This window comes from Mustela nivalis, assembly GCF_964662115.1.
Source record: "Mustela nivalis genome assembly, chromosome: X".
Taxonomy (NCBI): Eukaryota; Metazoa; Chordata; class Mammalia; order Carnivora; family Mustelidae; genus Mustela; species Mustela nivalis.
In genome coordinates, this window is record NC_139040.1 from 21,171,106 (window position 1) to 21,191,348 (window position 20,243).

General features: G+C 38.4%; 1 long non-coding RNA gene across 1 annotated transcript in view; it reads left to right on the forward strand.

Moving 5' to 3' along the window:
- LOC309856298 overlaps positions 1–20,243 on the forward strand; it is a 323,654-nt gene that overhangs the window by 154,936 nt on the left and 148,475 nt on the right. Inside the window, exon 3 of the long non-coding RNA XR_014307146.1 lies at positions 6,652–6,760. This is a non-coding gene — a long non-coding RNA (uncharacterized lncRNA). The remainder of the gene's footprint in view (positions 1–6,651; positions 6,761–20,243) is intronic.

A 20,243-nucleotide genomic window follows, 5' to 3' on the forward strand; every position in this document is an offset into this window, starting at 1 on the left:
TTAAGTACACAGCTGAAAAGGGAAAAGAATTGAATAGATCATTTGTGACACAATCCTGAGACTTTAATCAGGATATTACCTAGCTGATGTGTTAGCATTAGAAGAGAAAGCTGGGAATTGCTTTTTCTTCTTTTTGATTTATAATGCAACCGAAATTAATTTCTGAATAAACTCACTAAAGAGGCAAGCCTGATAAGATTAATATTGAGGTCATTATTTACTGACATCAGAAAAATTATTGCTAATTGTTTCCTCTTATGGTATCAGTAGGAGAGAAGAACCTTGTAGACGATTAGCTTTCAATAAAGGGAAGGCCACTGGAATTAAAATGACAGTTTCATTTTTTGTCTTAGCAATGAAACAAAGACCAAGTAGAAGGAGAGGACTGCACATGTCTGCAGTGCATAAAGAGGGAAACAGAATAATTTAATGCTGATAATAGTACTGACTAGTACAACTCAATCCAGTAAATATTTATTGGGCATCTACTATGTGATAGGCATCATGTTAGAGGCACTAGGGGTTTAAAAAAATGATACAGCTCCTGCCTCAAGCTGTTTGCAATTATCCTAATGATAGGGATAATAGTAAAATCTGTGGAGTGTATGTATGACAAGAGGAGTACAAGTTACCACTGTTGTTTGAGCCAAAAGCAGGGTGTAGCTGGAAGAGAAGAGGGGTTTCTCCCCACTGATTTTAGCTTGGAGCCTGTGGGGGCTGACAGGGAAGAGAATAAGGAGGAAGCATTTCACAGTGGTGTGCACATTGACTGGGTAGCCATGATGGCACAGATGTCCTGTCAGAATGTGTAGGAAGGTTGCTGTTTGTCAGTTGCCCAGGGGACTCACTACTCTTCCTGACCCTGAAATAGAGAAATCTGGAAGGGCTAGCATTTCAGTAGGTATTGGGATTCTTGTGTTTTTAATTGAGCCTCCCTCTTGCTTATCATCATGCTCAAGGATTGCCTGATTGCTAGCTTATTTCCCAAGGGGCTTTTGTGAAGCCTGTTGGCTTTTACTATTTATTTATTTATCCATGAATTAATTAATTAATTAATTAATTAGTGCTATTGTGTCCTCAGGCTGATGGTTCTATAAACACTTGGTGTATAAACTTTACCCTGTATAACAGAAATGCAAAAAGTACAAATACTTCAGAAGCAGTAACCTGCAAATTACTGCATGGTTATTTAAAATCATTTATCTATGTATTAAGGCAGGATTCCTAGCCAGTTGGTGAATGGACCAGCTAGTCATTGTGCTTACTCATGGGTGCTTTCATTATGTATTGTGTTATAGTCACTGTAGGACTGGCCAGGTTAGCTTTTTGCTATGGGGTAAGTAGAAGATGATAAATCAAGGGAAATAAGGTAAAGAAAACCTGAAGGAAAGAATAGGCTAGGACAAACTGGCCTAGAAAGAATAAAAATAAAAGAATATCAAAATTAGGAGCAAGTAAAAAGGGAGGAGGGATAGTAGGGTGGCAGTGTGTTTGGAGACATAATCATTTTAAATAGGTAGCAGAGTCTTGGGTTAAGAAAATAAATACAGGGAGACAATCTGAGGATTTTGAAAGGGAGGGGGGTGGGAGGTTGGGGGAGTCTGGTGGTGGGTTTTATGGAGGGCACGTATTGCATGGAGCACTGGGTGTGGTGCATAAACAATGAAATCTGTTACACTGAAAAGAAATTAAATAAAAATTTTTAAAAAGAAAATAAATACAGGGAGAAAAGAAGAGAGAGGAGAAAGCTTCGGAGCTACTATGGGAATAAAGGATATAGAGGATGTTTGATTACCTTGGAGTCCACAGACTAAGGCCATAAGGCTGATGTGAAATTACTAGGTTTTTTTAAGGACCAAGGACAGGATTATAGGGCTTACATACAAACTCTTGAACAGCTCCAGGGATATTCTGATTCAATTTACCTATAATACAATTCTTGGATGACAGCTTTTATTCATTTGGGATATTATGCAAGTTCTCAAAAACCCTAATATAATGGACAATATTCCTTGATTGTGGCAAGAAATATGTGTCTGGTTCCCCAGGCAGCAGTCACCCCATTCTGCATGGCAGTTCACAGGAGTTAAGAGAGTATATTGTAAATTGCACTTTTGAACCTGGCCTCTCAGTGCCCATCCATGCAGGCAGGCCAGGCTGAAGTGAACATGGGTTCAGCACAGGCAAATACTGATAAAAAAAAAAATAACATGTGCAAGTCTTCTCTGTCAATAACAAAGCTCATCTTTTTGTGCCAGCAAGGTACTGCAAAGAGCCCACATTTCAAATTCAGTTAATCTCAAAATAATTCAAAAATCAAAGAGCTTATTCAACTATCAAGATATACCAGATTGACTCACTGTGTATTATTCATACAAGAGACTGTGTTTGTGGGGAGGGTAAGGGAAGAATCCAATATTAGAATCAGTCAAAGCAGCACTAGTTTTTGTTCAATTTAAATTGTTTTCAGACTACACAACTGTACTCTGAATACTAAGAAATACTGCCAAAGAATAGTTGATGATGGCATCATTTACATTCTCCGCTAGGAGTAAAATATAGCAACTTGATCTCTGCAATTAAGTGGCCCTTGCTTCTCCCTCACACTTCTGTGCTTCCATCTCCCTGGTTTCTTCTTTTAGTTCTGAATTTCACACTCTGTCCCTACTGCAGCTGCTGTGGTACAAAATGCTAGTAGTGATATGGGCAGAGGCATCAGGTTTGCAATTTGTTACAACATTAATACCTTCAGAGTGTGTGTGTGTGTGTGTGTGTGTGTGTGTGTGTGTAGTTAACACTTTGGTTTGTTCCAGTATTCTCCCTACCCCGTTCTCTCAACTGTCTCTCTCACAACAGAGGGGAAAGGGCTACTCTTACCTTAATTCTTTGAAACTCACTTCCTTCATCTGTAAAATATAGGTGAGAATATAGGCAAGATTCATACCCTGCATAACATAATGAAAATTGCATATGTGATTAAGAAAAAAAGATTCATACCTGCCAGGTTCTCACTAAATATTAGTATTTACCTCTAGATGTACCCTTTCTTAGTTTAATTGGAACTGAGAGAGGTAAAAGCATTTGCTTAAGGACACAGTCCTGTGGATGTCAGAGTTGTTAGCTCTACAAATGTACCCACTGTACATTGCCTATGTACTATTAGAAGCTTAGTGAGTGGGGTAGGGGAGAAGAACTGGCTTCCTTAGAAATTATTTTGCACAGGGGTGCTTGGGTGGCTCCATCAGTTAAGTGTCTTTTAATTTTGGCTCAAGTCATTATCCTGATCAGGGTCCTTAGATTTAGCTCTATGTCAAGCTCCACTCTCAGCTGGGAGGCTGCATGAGATTCTTTCTCTTTCCCTTTCTCCTCCTCCCTCAATAACGCAGGCACGCTCTCTAAAATAAATATATAAATCTTTTAAAAGAAGTAATTTTGTACAAGGTGTGCCCATTACCATAGAGTAATTGTTCAATTTTGATGTAAGACACAGAAGGCAAACTTGCCCAAAGAGTTAAAGGAGGGTAGTTAATGTCTCCTTACTCTGAAAGGGGTGCTGAGGTTAAAGACTGTCCTTCACTCGTTTTTTTTTTTCCTTTTTTCCTTCTTTCCTCCCCTTTCCTTCCCTCCCTCCCTTTCTTCCATTCCCTCTTTCTTCCTTTCCTTTTCTTCCCTTTCCCTGCCCTTCTTTTCTTTCCCTTCCTTCTTTTAAAGATTTTATTTATTTGAGAAAGAGAGCACAAAATCAGGGGGAGGGGCAGAGAGAGAGAATGAGGGAGAGGGAGAAGCAGACTCCTTGCTGAGCTCAGAGCCCTATGTGGAGCCTGATCCCATGAACCCGAGATCATACCAGCACCTGAGATCACACCCGAGGCAAAGTTGGATGCTTAACCAGCTGAGCCACCCAGGTGCCCCCATTTCTATTTAATAAAGGTCCACAATCTATTATCCACAATTCCAAAATTTGAGGTCTGAAAACTAAGCCGTGTGTGTGTGTGTATGTGTCTGTTTTTAAATTGATACCCAAACTCATTTGATAGTAAAATCTTTCCTGGTCTGATTTATGGGGGCTTTTATATTCTTCATTAATCCAATTTAGAGTGAATATATCTTTGTTTCACTAGAGGTATATTAATGTGTTTGGTTATGGGATGCTGTTCCCAATCTTGCTGGGGTGGAAGTACTTCAAATTCTGAAGTACTTATGGACTCAAAGGTTTTAGATGAGTAATTTTTGACCTAGAGATACATATTTAGTGCCTTTCCTATGCCAGGTATTGTGTAAGGTGATGGGAAAGTGATATGGAGTGAGAATGATGATGATGCTACTAAAACTTTTAGAGTACTTGCTCCACACTGGGCACTAAGAAGTGCTTATATTAAGTCTTTTCTTTACCAGTAATGCTTACAACAAACTTTTGTAGTGGATACTATGTAACCCATGCTTCCTGCCCTCAAGAGGCTCAAAGCCCTAGGAGGGAAACAGTAGCTCTGTGACAGATGCTAAAAGAACTCTATAAGGAAAACGTATGCACTTCAGCCCAACACCCAGTGCTATCTATTGCCACATACTTGTGTATAATGGGGCAGGAAAAAGGCCCAGGACTAATGGGAGAGGAGGTGGCAGTGATGGAAAAGGTTAAGGAAGAGGTGTCAGATTGGCGCAGGGAATCATGATGTATCAAACAGTTACAAGTAGGGACAGAATGTCAGTCAGGTAGGGAACTGAAATGTTAAGAATATGTTGCTTGTTTGAGGTTCTGGTTATGAGCCTTTAATGTCTTAATATAGGTTACTGTGACAGGTAAGAGTTTATTTAAAAACCTGACATGTTAGCTTTGGAGGACTTAGTAGGGGGCATTTGAATATATCACCTCATATTTCTCACATCTCCTATTTCTCAGCAACTCTTTCCAAAGGCATGATTTGAGATAAAACCTCAAGACTCAAGATTTCCTAAGGGTCAAGAACCTTTAAACCTAGGGCCCAAGGATGGTTGCCCACCTTCTCCCAAGTGAGTATGGCCCTGCCCATAAGTATATCAGATAATGCCTTCCCAAGTTGCAGGGCTAGATTTAAGTTCTTAAATGTGAAAGGGAATCCAACCTGATGTAGCACCTGCCTGTTTCCAGCGGAACTTTCCTTTTAATTGCTCCTGCTTAATGCAAGAAATGATCAATGTTGTTCAGGTGACCATCAATTACAGATCTTGCCTTGCAGCAGGCCATGCTCCCTCCTTTCCCTTGCAGATAACTGAGGGGCTGAAGCAATTAAGAGTGATATGCTACATCGCAACTATCATTCCCATAAATAAGAAGATATGAGCACACAAAGCATCCTCCATTCTTAATTGATTTTCATGAGCTGGCCAGACATGGGCCATTGATATATTTGGTGCTCTCACTTTTCCTTTCCTCCTTGGGATTAGGTACTGCAGCTGGTAGGGCCATTAGCCTACTGTCGAATTCTGGCTTGCAGCCTGCTTGTTTGTCAGAACAGATTCCTAGAGGACATAGTGGGTAGTACAGGACAGGCAGGGGGAGGGTATCTGGGAACTAGCAGTGGCCATTTGGTGAGGCAGAGGCTTGGGGGCTAACCTAACTGCTGGCTGTAGGAATGAGCTGAACTAAGCTGGTAGGAGGATATCTGTAACAATTATAATAACGTCAGTAGCAGTTATCATTATTGTTAGTGTTCTAATGAATATAATGACATCTAGCATTGCTTAAATACCTACTCTGTGCTAGGGGCTTTATACTCATTATTTCATTTAATGGTCTCAAGGACCCAACATGGTAATGTTCCCTAATTTACCTAATACTACACAGCTAAATTGTTACAGGGTCTGGATTCAACCCCAAGTCTATTTCTGTCCAAAGCACATGCTCTTTAGACTGTCCATTCAGAAAAGGGTCATGCAATGGAGGTAATTGCATGGAATTCTCTGGGAGCAGTATTGGTTTGAGGGGTAGAACAACCTGGTAGCTGCCCAAGGAATCATGCTATATTGTGTATTGTTTTAGCACTGGACAGTTTGGAAGTGTGGGAACAATTAACTCAGGTTTACAACCGTGAACCCATGTTATTGGCTTTAGTCCATCCAAAGGAGACATAGGTCTTGAAAGAAAATAAAAATAACCCCTTACTAGGTTTAACATATATCCGTTGAGTATTTTTGCAATACATATACAAGTTGCAGGAGGCTTTGAGGCTTTGCCACCAATCTTCAGAACTGCAAGTTGCTTAAAGTGACAGTAGCAGTTAGTTGAAAATATGAAAGAGAATAACATGTGATCTAATGTTGTATGCAAGAAATGAATGAATTACTTTTTTGTCATAATTTTAAATACTTTTAATATGACTCACAATAAATTTTCTGGTCTCCAAAATTACATAATTACATTAATCTCAATATAAACATAAAGAGGTATTAATTTTATTAGTAGAGTATCAGTTTATTTGTTTTTATATTTCTTTATACAATTTTCTTTTTTCTTCTTACTTTTGCTATTTTCCTCCTTCTAGCCTTTCCTCCCTACCACCCTCTTCTTCCAATGCCCTGTCTCAGTAGTGTACCTCAGCACTGTAGCCCCATTAGTAGTTGCTGAGCCTACTCTTTATGTGTATTACTTGGGCATCTTCATTCTGGTTACAGGTGCCATTCTCTGCCATGGCAGTGGACAACCCATGCTGTCTGATTCTTACAGAAGATGAAGTGCCATCACCATGGAAAGAAAATGTTTTCACAGAAAAGGGGATACCAGGTACTCCAGTAGCATTCTGTTCCTCACAAAGCAAGGCTTTGAAGGTGTGAAAGGAAAATGTGTGGCTTGTATGTTACATCTTGAGGTTTTCCCCTTCCTTCCTCCACTCTCACCCCAGTCTTCCCAGAGATCTTGACTTGTCAGTAGATGATGCTCTTAAAATCCTTTTATCCACCCATGTGGGCAGTACCACTGGCAAAATGTCAGGGAGTCTATGTTAGCAATGTTAGCATCCTGATGTCACACAGTGGCACCCAGTAAAGCCAAGGGACAGGTAGAAAAAACAATTCTGGTGGCATAGAAAATGAGAAACATTATAAAGAACCCATACATTGCAAAATCGATTGAGAATAGAATTTTGAATGTTTAGAACTGAAAGGAATCTTAGAAATCATTAATCTAACCCCATGTTTGTATGTAAACAGGAGACTGAGGTCCAGAGAGGGAAGGGGTTTACTAGACATATACAATGAGTGTCTATGCCAGAGTAGTAGCCCTAAACCCTGTGTTCTAACTCCCAGAGGAGGGTTATTTCCCTACCTTCTGAATATAGGCATTATATAGGTCTGAAGGGAACTAAATGTGACTATCACCTGAAACAGCACCAGTTAAAGCCTGGTCCCCTGAACTTTCTTTCTACTTGTATACTCTGTTCTCCCTAGATAAATGTGATCTAAGTAACTCAGTGATCTAGCTAGGAAATTACTTTGCTGTTGAGGATTATTCTAGAATCCAAGTGTATAGGGTTCAGACAAGTATAACTCCCTGCTTTTAAACAGTCATCTCTTAGCAAAAAAAAAAAAAAAAAAAAAAAAGAGGGTTTAGACACAAATTTTTTGTTGGTATTTGCAATATTAATGGAATCGAAAGAAGCAGTATTAATAAAGACAGTGGCACTGTGGACAGGGACCTGACTCCACACTTACTGATTTGTCTCTGAGACCCTGCAGATAATAGGGGAAGTGGCATTTATCTGACATTGTTTTGTTTCATTGTTAGGGTTCTTTCCCCCATATGCTTTAGTTTGTTACGTAAAGGGGACTGGGTACTTTTGGCTATTATGTGGTAGACTATTTATATTCATTTAGAGAATCATGATTGGTTTTTTAATTCCTGGCATTCTTTGAAACAAATTCCAGGCTAAGTGTTTGGCCATTTTAGGTTTATTGAATAATTTAAAAAAATGGAGCTGTTAGGGAATTTCACATTGATCTCTCCAAAGGCTTTATTTTAGACAGAGGGCCAGGACCAAAACATGACTTGTTCAAGGTCAAACAATAAGTTAATGCTGAGTCAGGATTAGAACTCAGATCTTATGACTCCTAGAACAGTATGTTTATTGGTGTAAGGAAGTATTTTCATGAGTTTTTGATAATGGGTTTTCATATCATAATTACTCTCAAAATATTCACAGGTTCTGTGATTCTATTGTATGACGCATTTCTGGAATGCTGTTTAGCTCCAGATATGGGCTTCTATCTTGTGTCTATTGCTGATATGTTGTGTGACTTTAAGCAAGTCTCTTAAACTCTCTGTGTCTTATTTCCCTCAATGGTAAACTAATACCTGTCTCACTTAGCGTACCAAATTCTTGGAAATCTCAGACAAGATGGTGGATGGGAAAGCACTTTGCAAAGTGTAAAATATTATGCAGATGAGATTACAATAGTATTAATGCCTTTAAAATACCTCTAGAGAACTTTTGCTTTCAGCAATGGAAGACTACTAGCTTTTAGGGCCACATTATGGCTTTTAGGCACCTTTGTCTTTATGAACTCTTTCCTCCATTAAAAAATTTTTAAAAATTATATTTTATAACTGAATTATAAAAATTAACATATTAACATTGCATATGAAAACATTTTCTCGAACCTAAAAGTTTATTTTTTTTTGTTTTGATTTTAAAATAAATTAAGGGGCATCTGGGTGGCTCAGTGAGTTAAGCCTCTGCCTTTGGTTCAGGTCATTATCTCAGGGTCCTAGAATCAAGCCCCACGACGGGCTCTCTGCTCGGCAGGGAGCCTGCTTCCCCCTTTCTCTGCCTGCCTCTCTGCCTACTTGTGATCTCTCTCTGTCAAATAAATAAGTAAAATCTTTTTTAAAAAAGGAAATTAAAACTTTTTTTATGGGCCCCTAAAAATATTGTGGGTCTTAGGCACAATTTCTACTATGTCTAATGAATAAGTCAGTCCTACTGATTTGGACCAAACTTGCAAATGAGAACAACAAAAAGTTGTTCCAAGTATAAATAATATTAATTTTAAGATTAAACAAGGGAAGAATTAGTAGACCAACACCAAAAGAACAGAGAATCTCAGAGAGGTGCCACATTTTGTGTCACATTTCTCATTAGCATATTTCACGATTCCAAAAGTGCAACTAAGAGACTAAGAAACTGAGGAGAACCTATAATTCCTAGGGTCTGAGGGACAGAATTGAAAGTCAGGACCCATCAAAGAGAAGGGTGTCTGGTAAAGCTTCAGTTTTGGATTGGGACGCTGAAGGGCAACATTGTAGGTGTAAGAGAAAACTGGAGATGGACTAGCCTCTAAAAAGACTGAAGCCTAGCATCTAGTTATTTTAATATCTGAATGAGTTAAAATGATCTGGGGTTGTTAGTGCCCTTGGACTATTAATGCTTGCCAAAAACAAATGTAAATTGTCTCTGGAGGAAGACAATATCATCTAAAACCTCAAATCAATTTTATAATTTTTCACACATGATGTCTTAGACATTCAGTCAAAAATAATGAGTCGTAGAAAGAGATAATAAGACCCCATCACCAAAAATGAACATAAACCACAGATAATAGAAACAGATCCACAGGGGCCCCAGATAATGGATTTATCAGATACAGACTTTAAAATAAGTATGATTGATGTGTTTAAAAAACTAAAATGTCTACAGATGGGATGTTTTATTCTAGACCAGCGATTATGTTTGGAAATCTATGTGGATCTGTAGGGAGACCTTTGTCAGTTTGGAACATTCGCCACATCCATTCCTTGTATGTGGATCTTATGCTATAGAAGCCTGTGTGAGATGTTGCCATCCATGTGAAGTTTGGTTTTCCACAGATGCTTATGGCTCTCTTGAAGATTTAGGGTCCCATGTTCCTTTTCAGGCATACACCATAGTGCTCATTTTAATATGCCCCCCTTGAAAATTCAGATTTTAAGATCATTTGTAAAACATTGGATTTTGATTATCTTTGGATAGATAGTAAAACAAAATTATAGGAGGAATGTCAAGTCTACTTAAGAAACTGATTTCTTTTTATAAAACAGTTCTTGGATAGCCTTTTTTTTTTTACATCTACGTTCCTACAAATAATATCTTAATTAAAACTGGTCCAAGGGAGTCTTTTTACTAAAGCAGTTTATTAGCAGTTATTTTAAATTTAATACTTGATAGAGTTCTTCTTCTTTAATCTTTCTTGGAAAGGTAGACCTTGCACAGATTCAGATTAATCCTAATCCTAAATAATCTAATTTGGCAAAGACTTATTCCTATAAAGAGCAACTCTAAAATATCCCTTTTCTTGGTTTCCCCCACTGGCCCTTTAACAAAACAGAGAGGATAAAAATGATTTTTTAATAGGGTCCAGAAAAAAATGGTAACTATTTTGAGACATGGTTCCAGTTATTCTTCTAAGGAAGACTACTCACAGCTGAAGGAAGTAATTTGCTTTTTCATCTAGGTATGACCCAGAATGTTAGAAAAGAATTGGTCAGAGAAGAATTTAGAATTATCGCTTCAGAGACAGTTTCAACTGACTAAAATCAAACTATTTCCCATTGGAAGAGACCAAAAGATATCCAGTGGACACCAGCAACACAAGTGTGCTGTTCCTGCTTCTTTCTGCCTTTTACCTCCTCCCTTTTCCACCTTCTTCCTGTTTCTGGATGTTGAGTCCTCCCTCATGAAGCTGTCCTTAGTTTGAATAATCTGCTGCTTTCTGAATTATGTGCCCTTTGTCTGTGTTGTGTTCTCTGGTGGGAAAAAAATTAGCCCTAAGATATGTTTCTATGGCTATTTTATTTCTCTCCCAGGAGACTTACTCATTTTCCCATAGAACATAGCATGGGTACCACTATTCCAATTCAGAAGGAGATCACAACATTAATTCAGGAGGATTTGTGTGTTTTGAGCTATTGTTATTGTTCATAAATCATATGTAACCACATTGCTGAAAGTACACGCAGCCTTATTATTAACTGGATATGATAGAATTTAGCTCACTACCCTGTCATTCTGACAAAAATGACCAAGAAATGAATAGCTCTTTACTGAGGACCATTTACATAGGAGTTCACATTAAGAACTAAAGGGAGATATAGAAGAAAGCACAGCGAGGGATTCTGTCTTTACAGGAATTTGTGACCAAATAGGGGAGAATAGATACATGTGAGGAAATGGCTTGAGGCCTTTGCTCTGCTCTATGTTTGGACCTCATCCCTTTAGCCCCCACTGTGCTTAACATAGCACCTAGTATATTTTTGCCACTTAATGAAAGGGAATTGAATACATTAAAGAAATGAATTAGTGTGGGTACTAATTCAGCATAAAGCCTACATACCTCTGAGACAGAGCTCATCCAAGGAGAGCTAATGTAGTACTTACAAGGAGGCAGTGAAATTTGATGGCTCACTGACCATCAACTCAGCAGTAGGTTTTACCTTTTCATGAGGTCATTTATTCTTTGAGAATATGATAAAATATCTGAACACTTGCTCTAGAAAAACACATGAATGCACATGTGTACTAACATTCGAATGCAAGTTAGTCTTCCTGTAGATTCCTTTAAGGTCCATAGTTCCCTGCTTAGGAACCCTTACTCTACTGGGTGCCTATTATGAGTCAGGCACTGTGTGCAGGATATAGTTGGTGCTGTGAGAGCCCAGAAGAGAAGTATTTATCCTGACCTGGTGATTCAGAGCAGGCTTCCTGGAGAGGTAAAGACTGATACAGACACCTGAAGAATGGGCAGGATAGAAATACTAATAATACATCATAAGACACCTTTTAGAGAGGACTTTCCTGTCTACCTTGTTGAAAATAATACCTTATTTTCTATTTCATTACTCTTTCTTCATTTTTTCTAGCACTTGTCACAATCCGTCTTTGTATTTTTTTGTTTCATTTACACATTTATTTTCAATCCCTCAACTAGAATATAAATGCCAGCCACAAAGGTAAGTGAATTCTATCTGTTATGTACACTGCTGTCTACTCAGAATCTGAAACGGTGCTGGCAGACATTCTCAATTATTTGCTGCATGAATGAAGTGTTCCTAAGCATATGGAACAACTTGAACTAAGGCACAGGGACACAAGACAGTATGTGAGGACTATGAACAATTCAGCGTACCTAGAGGATAAAATGTAAGAATGAGAATAAAGAGGAATAAAGAAGAAATGAGTGTACATGTTATAGAGAACCTTGTTAAGGCACTTGCACTCTCTGTAGTTCTACTCTAGAGAGCAAATCCATATAGTCATTCATAGGGATGTGATCCTAACTTCTAAGAGAAAGAACTGGGGGTGTAGTGGAACAGGGAACAAAGCAGGAAAAAGAAAGTCCGATAAAGTCTTACTTAGGATGTTCTGTCATAGGAACCCTACAACTGCTCCTTGCCTGTGACTCTGGTTGGGGTCTCTAATTATGGGCTGGTATTTTGGACTTATGCTCTTTTAATAAGAATAATGACCACTAGAGAGCATCTGACATGTGTTCATCATCTACTCCTCCCAAGGCTTATAAAGATCTGTCTTCTTTTAGTTCTCCCCTTAAGTCCCTATTCATTTCTTTTCTTTTTTTTCTCTTTTTTTTCATATTTAATATGTCATGATTTTATTGATTCAAGATGCTCTTTGGCAATTATTAATAAAACATTCACTGTTTAAATAACATCACCTAATTGTTGTATATAACACATAATTTTTTTTCAGGGGTAGCTGTCTTTCTTTCTTTCTTTTTTTTAAATTAAACTTATTTATTTTCAGCATAATAGTATTCATTATTTTTTCACCACACCCAGTGCTCCATGCAATCCGTGCCCTCCATAATACCCACCACCTGGTACCCCAACCTTCCACCCCCCCGCCACTTCAAACCCCTCAGATTGTTTTTCAGAGTCCATAGTCTCTCATGATTCACCTCCCCTTCCAATTTCCCCCAACTCCCTTCTCCTCTCTAACTCCCCATGTCCTCCATGCTATTTGTTATGCTCCACAAATAAGTGAAACCATATGATAATTGACTCTCTCTGCTTGACTTATTTCACTCTGCATAATCTCTTCCAGTCCCGTCCATGTTGCTACAGAAGTTGGGTATTCATCCTTTCTGATGGAGGCATAATACTCCATAGTATATATGTGCCTCTTCCTTCTTTATTTTTTTTAAAATTTTTTAAAAGATTTTATTTATTTATTTGACAGAGATCACAAGTAGGCAGAGAGGCGGGCAGAGAGAGAGAGGAGGAAGCAGGCTCTCTGCTGAGCAGAGAGCCCGATGCGGGACTCGATCCCAGGACCCTGAGATCATGACCTGAGCCGAAGGCAGCGGCTTAACCCACTGAGCCACCCAGGTGCCCCGGCCTCTTCCTTTTTAACCAGGGCTACTTATAGTAACCAACCCTGGTTCCAACTCTGGCCAGGCTCTGTTCTACACCTTTCCCTTCCTTTATTCCAACACTGATTCTTTGCCTCCAAGGCCTTACTCTCTTACTCCCAGTGTGTTCCCCTGGTAGCTATTAAGTGAATTGGTGCTAAGGTAGTTAAGTCTAATAAGAAGTTAATGTCTTCATACTCCCAGGGATTTTTCCATTTCACTTATCACCCCAGTTGACTTAATGATGAGAATTGGAAGCTCTAGAATAGAGAAAGGAAGGTAAGGAAAGGCTTACGGGATGTCAAATTAAACCAGCAAGACATACAACTGCTGCTGATTTCACTGAGGTGAAGACCTGATTCTGTTTTTCAGAGTACTTGGAATTAGTCCTGGTTCCCTGTGGTCTAGAAGTAATGACAGCCCAAATTTCTTCATACAACAACTTGAAAGTTCTTGAGTTTTTACTCCATGGCCCATGTATTTAGGCCTCTGTGAATTGTGTGGTTATTTGTTCTCTTCCTCAGAAACTTTATACTCCAGTCTGCTTGAGGCATAAATAAGCTAAATCTTGCAAAGAACCTTAGAAAGCTACTTCTGCCTAAAATCAATGAACAGAAGCTTTGAAAACAGACCCATTAAGGGGTTTTAACTCTGGATGAAAAACTGTGTAATCAGATAAATCTGATTCTTGCACACGCTGAAACCCAAGGTTTTCCATCCATTTTTTTTTCTTCCAGCTAAATAACGTCAGATGCTCATTAAGGAATGTAAATGTCAAGTTAGGCTTTTTTGATATGCATCTTCTATGGAGTAGGGACTGTATCAGTGGCCCTTTGGTTTCAAGCAGTGTCTGGGCCCTTGCCAACAATCACAGACCTGAGTGCTCACCATCTGCAGAGCCTAAAGTGACACAAAGCCTTATCCAGAGCCAGCTAAGCAAAATGGAGATACTTTACTCTCCATTCACAATATCCACTTAATATCTGTTATTCAGTGAGTGCTGTCTATGTGTTTTCATATAAGAGTTGTCTTTTCAGAATGGTAAAATCTTAGGAGAATTTTTTCCATCTGTGGATTTCCCAACTTTTTCCTCATCCAACTAGCAACCAATTTGACTATTGCTTCACTTTCCACTTTCAGACACCATATACAGAGAGACATTTACAAGCACACTGGCCTTTCTTCTTCTGAGTACTTGTAGGCAACACTTAGACAGCTCAGGGGCCTCTACCATGTCCCTGGTTATGGATCTGTTGTATGTACTGCATGATATTTTGTCCTATCCAAGTTTCCCACCATGTTAGAAATCAATCTGGTAAATTAATTTCTGCTAAGGTTCTAATGCCTGATAATTGCCAAAGTGTGGCTTTTCTCCTTTCCCTCAGGCATATTTGCATTTGAAAAGGAACATTTTAAAACCATAAAACCGTTTCCAAGGAATGATTCTTCATGGTATGAATTTTAGACATTGATTCTTTTAATAAATATTTAATGCATGCCTACTATGAGTTAGACATTGCATTAGGAGCAATAAGTATGACAATAATAAAATGTAGTTCCAGTTTAGAAGCTTATAGTACAATATGAGAGATGGACAGTGGTAAAATAATTTCAATGTACTGTTGTGTTATGAGAAAGGTATTCCTAATTAGTTCATGCAACACATAGTTATTGACTGCCTACCATATGTCAGGCACTGTCCTATATACCAGTGAATAAAGGAGACAGTTTCCTTCCTCATTGAGCTTCCATTCTCTTTATAAAAGGCAGTATGGTCCAACACAGAAGGGAATGACTTAACTGGGAAGGTCAGACAGGTCTACACAATGGTCCTGACTCTTGAGCTAGATTTGGAAGGATGAGTAGAAATTCTTCAAGTACCTGAAATTAAAAAAATAAAATGTAGGCAGAGGAATATCAGGTATGAAGACACAGAAACGTGAAAGATGGATATATTGTGTCCTTTAAAAAGAGTGAGTAGTTTGCATGTCTGGAAGTGCTGAGAATATGAAGGGAGCATCATGACAGTGAAGGTGGAAAGACAGGTTAGGGGAGGTGGTGAAGAAAACAGCTATATAACCCTGTGGCTCTGGATCTTATAGAATAAGTTCTTGACCTGTACCCCTGGGGATTAAAATATATGTTTATAAAAAATAAAAAAATTTAAAAAAAAGAATAAGTTCTTATAAGTTATATAACTTATAAGTTCTTATTTGAACTTATAGAGTAAGTTCAAATTTGGGTTCTGCCACTTATTATCTATGTGGCTTCAGACAAGTTATTTAATCTCTCTGTATCTTTGGTTCTCAAATGTAAAATAGGAATAATAATTGTATAATGAATTTATAGCAAGATTAAGTTAAGTATGATTCTCAAGTGCTTGGCATAAGACCTAAGACATAGTAAGTGCTCAATAAGTTGTAACTATTGTTTTTATGTAAAGGAAATAAAATTGTATATGTAGGCAGTGGGGACTTGTTGAACTTGGATTCTTGAGAAGGGGAGTGACTTGATCAGATATATATACTCTGCTTAGAGAGAGGAGTAGAGATTTTAGGGATTAGAGAGTAGAGGTAGAGTGCATGTTTAGGAGACTGGTACAATAATTAAGGAAAGAGATAACAAGAATCTGGGCAAAATTGGGGCAGAGTGACAAAGACTCTCTCCTTTGCCAAACTTTAGGCTCCTCTGAGTCCTATTGTTGACTAGGCTTTAATTCTTGGACTTCTATGTCTATCCCTGTTGAATCTGGTTTTAACAGGAATTCTGCTAAATCAGTTTAGAGAGAATCTCTCACCCTTGGTACCTGGTTGCCCTCACCTGCCTTCAGCAAGACTTTCCTCTACACTTGATGTCTTGTTTTAGTAGTTTCCATCCATTGAGCCCCTCACTCTGCTCATAGCTAGAAAATCCCAGCTGTATTTGCTGTATTTGGAGTTGAGTCCTATCTTTCCCCAATACTGCAATTACAGTAGTTTGGAATAAAGTTTTCCTTACTATACTGACAAGGGTCAGAATCATCTTTTCTTTAACAAGGAGATGAGGAAAGTCTGAGGGAATGGAGTTCAATGGAATTTAGAGGATTTTCTTCTTAGTTTTTGATCCATGGGGTAAGAACAATTACGGTCAAAGGTAGAATCGTAGAGAATTCTGACTAGTTGGAGGGAATGGTGATATCTTTAACTGAAATGGGGATTACCGAAGTGTGGGGTTTTGTTTTATTTGTGTATGCGTATGGGGGGGCACTGAGTCCATTTTTGGAAGTTTTGTCAAGTTTGTATGTTTTAATGATATATCTGTATCTCTAGCTGTTGATTCAGCAAACAAATGGGACTACGTGGTTCTTGATAAAATATAGTAGATGAAATAGTGTTAGAAGACATTATCTAAAAGGAACATGCAAAACTATAAGAAAAGAGGACTGAAAACAGAATCCCTCAATGTATTTAAAGTGTAGTCAGAGGAAGATGAACAAAGTAGGAAAACTTAGTAAGAATAGTCAAAGGCATGAAGTAAACAAAATTAAGGGTGGGTGTTATCAGAGCTAAGGAATGAGAGTTTCAAGGTGGGAGAGGGAAGTAATCTCAAATGCACTTGAGAGGTCCAGCTGAACTGGAAATTAGGACACCAAGAACCTTTCCCAGAGCTGCTTTATTGGAGAGGCGAGGACAAAAGCCACATTGCTTAGGCTGAGATGTAGCCTTGACTTTTCTACCCATCCTGCTATACAACTGGCAAAGGGGATGAGATTACCATTAATTTGGAAAAAGGAATAAAACTTGGGTCTTATATACACATACAACCAAATATTCTACAGTTTTTATTGTGGCACTGCATCACAGGTAGAAAGGGCTGTGGCTTATTTTGATTGCTCTTGCAAACAGTAACTCAGTATCTGTGTAGACATATTCTAGAAAAAAAAATTAAGAGTTTTAGGGAGGAAAGCTGATCTTTTCAATTTATGATTCAATCAGATCAGAAACCCATTGGTTATCCTAGTTAAAATTTAATCATAGATTAGTGAATTCTACTGTCCTTTAATGAAACACAGTTACCTTTTTCATCTCTGAATAGTCCTTTATAGAAATTTGCTGCTGTATTTGCCTTCCTAAGGAAATCAAAGTTACCTCTTATTATCTTTGACTCACATGTGAGGTATAGAAACTCATGTGAAATGTAAAATTTCCCTCCTTTTCTGACTGTTTATTTTTACAGCATCCAGTTACCTCTATAAGAAAGTATAGACCTATCCTCCTCCCTAACCACCCTGCTATCCTTCCTTCATTTTTTTTTTTTTAGTTTAAATTTCATTAGCCAATATATAGTACATAAGTAGTTTCAGAAATGGGGTTCAGTAATTCCTCAGTTGCATATAACACCCAGTACTCATCATATCACATGCCTTCTTTAGTGTGTATTACCTAATTACCCAATCTCCCTACCCATCTTCCCTCCAGCAACCCTCAGTTTGTTTCCTATGGTTAAGAGTCTCTCATGGTATGTCTACCTCTCTGATTACTTCCCATTCAGTTTTCCTTCCTTTCCCCTATGATCTTCTGTGCTGTTTCTTATATTCCTCATATGAGTGAAGCCATATGATAATTATCTTTTTTGATTGACTTATTTCATTCAGCATAATACACTCCAGTTTTATCCACATTGATGCAAATGATAAGTAGTCATCCTTTCTAATGGCTGAGTAATATTCTATTGTATATGTATACCACATCTTCTTTATCCATTCATCAGTTGATGAGCATCTCAGCTCTTTCCATAGTTTGGCTATTATGGATATTGCTGCTATAACATTGAGGTGCATGTGCCTCTTTGGATTATTACATTTATATCTTTGGAGTACATACCTAGTAGTGCAGTTGCTAGGTCATAGGATAGCTCTATTTTTATTTTCTTGAGGAACCTCCATACTGTTTTCCAGAGTGGCTGCACCAGCTTGTATTCCCACTAATAGCATAAAAGGGTTACCCTGTCTCCATATCCTTGCCAACATTTGTTGTTTCCTCTCTTGTTAATTTTAGCCATTCTGATTGTATTGAAACAAGATCTCTGTTTTTCTTCTCTCTTCATAGTATATTAAAGAATAAGTAAAGAAGGAAAAAAAAAAACTTTCTAAAGCCACAAATGCCTTTGCCTAAATGAGAAACCACTTTTCAAAGGACCATTGTGTAGCAGACCTAAGGTGTTTATCATAATAGATTCTGGATATCAGCCTTAAAATTCATTCCCAAAAGGAGTAAAACCACCCAATTCTAGCACTTGTCTGAGAACCCCTAAGCAGAAGAGAAATTGGCCAGCAGATATGCAGATGTGGGGGTCTGTGCTACCTAACTGCTGAAATCTGGGATGGATCTTAATCACAGAGGAAGTTTGAAAACGATAAAAGAGGCCTCTGTGGAGGCTTCTCAGGTCCCAAAGCTCATTTTACCCTAAGAATATAGGGCCCTGGGGCCTGTGTGTTCACAAGCAGTAAAGCATTCGAATTCTTCCCAAGTTGCTAAAAGAGCACACTAAAAATAATGCCTTCCTCAGCACTTCCTTTCAAATGGTTCAAGAAGAAAAACCATGGCATCTTTTCTAATACCCACATCCTATTTTCAAATCTGCCAAAAATAGTGGCTTTAATTCACAGGCTTTAGACAAGAGGGGAAAATGCACTCAAAGGGACAGCTTGATTTTCTGCTAATCTTAACATTTTATAAAAATAAGTTTACCATGAAGGCAATGATCTTTGATAGCAATCTAATTGGGATGCCCAAGCTTTTCAAGTTGTTTGCTTTATTTTTATACTTTTTTCAACTGGAGTAGATGTCTTTCACCAAACCATCCCCATGTCCTTAGCCCTTTGTGAGCAAAGAATCTTCTTTGCTCATCCAACTATTGAGGGCTGAAAAGAAGACATGGAAATTAGAAAAGAAGAAAATATTGGTGACTGCGTTATTTCATTAGCACCTTTGGCATATTTTCTAAAGGACAATATAAAAGATCTGTAATACGTATGTACGCTTGAACCCTAAACTAGTTAGTGTTTCTTAGGCATAGTACATAATGAATATAAATTCAGGGAATTGCTGTTATTTACTGATTAACTGGGACAGTGAAAGTGTTTGGGCTTTGCTTTAGGATACTAGTCAAAGGACTAGCTGAAGAAATTGGCCACTCTGAAGAATATCATTGCCATTGGGAAATAGGGAGAGGCAAAGAATAGAGAAAATTAATCTTTAACCTGTGTGGACATCAGTTCTCATTTCTCTACTTTAGGGCACTACCCACTCCTCTTTTCTGGGCATGGAGTCAACCAGATGCCCCAAGAAGCTCCAAGGCTCATTCTCATGAAATCTTTTCACAGATCTTTAAATGGAACCCTATTATAAGAGGGTGGCCTGGAAGCCAACAGCTCCCTCTGGCTGTTGAAGTATTTTTTTCTCAGGATTGTCAAGATTGGGCTGCCTGATTGGTACTGCAATGTTGATTTGGGGCAACTCTCACACACATTGAATGCAGGATGACTTTAGAGCACTGTTGACCTAAGCATTGGTTCTCTACCACCTGCATTTTAACCATGAATCAGCTTTCTGCCCATATTACCAGAGGGCAGTGAGAGTAACTACAGGCATCTTTTGATCCCCTTCATCACTGCTGGAACCCAAGATAGTCACCCAATCTCTTTCCACAGACTCAGCGGAATGTGTCACAAAGTCCTCTGTAGATGGTCACACCTATTTCCTCTCAGGACTTTTGAGACTATTGCTGTGCACTGGAAAATAGTTCTTCCTATTGATATCCTCTCTTGGCTCTGAATGATGTGGTGATGTCATGGTTTCTGAGGTTGATCTTAAGCTATCTCAGATGAG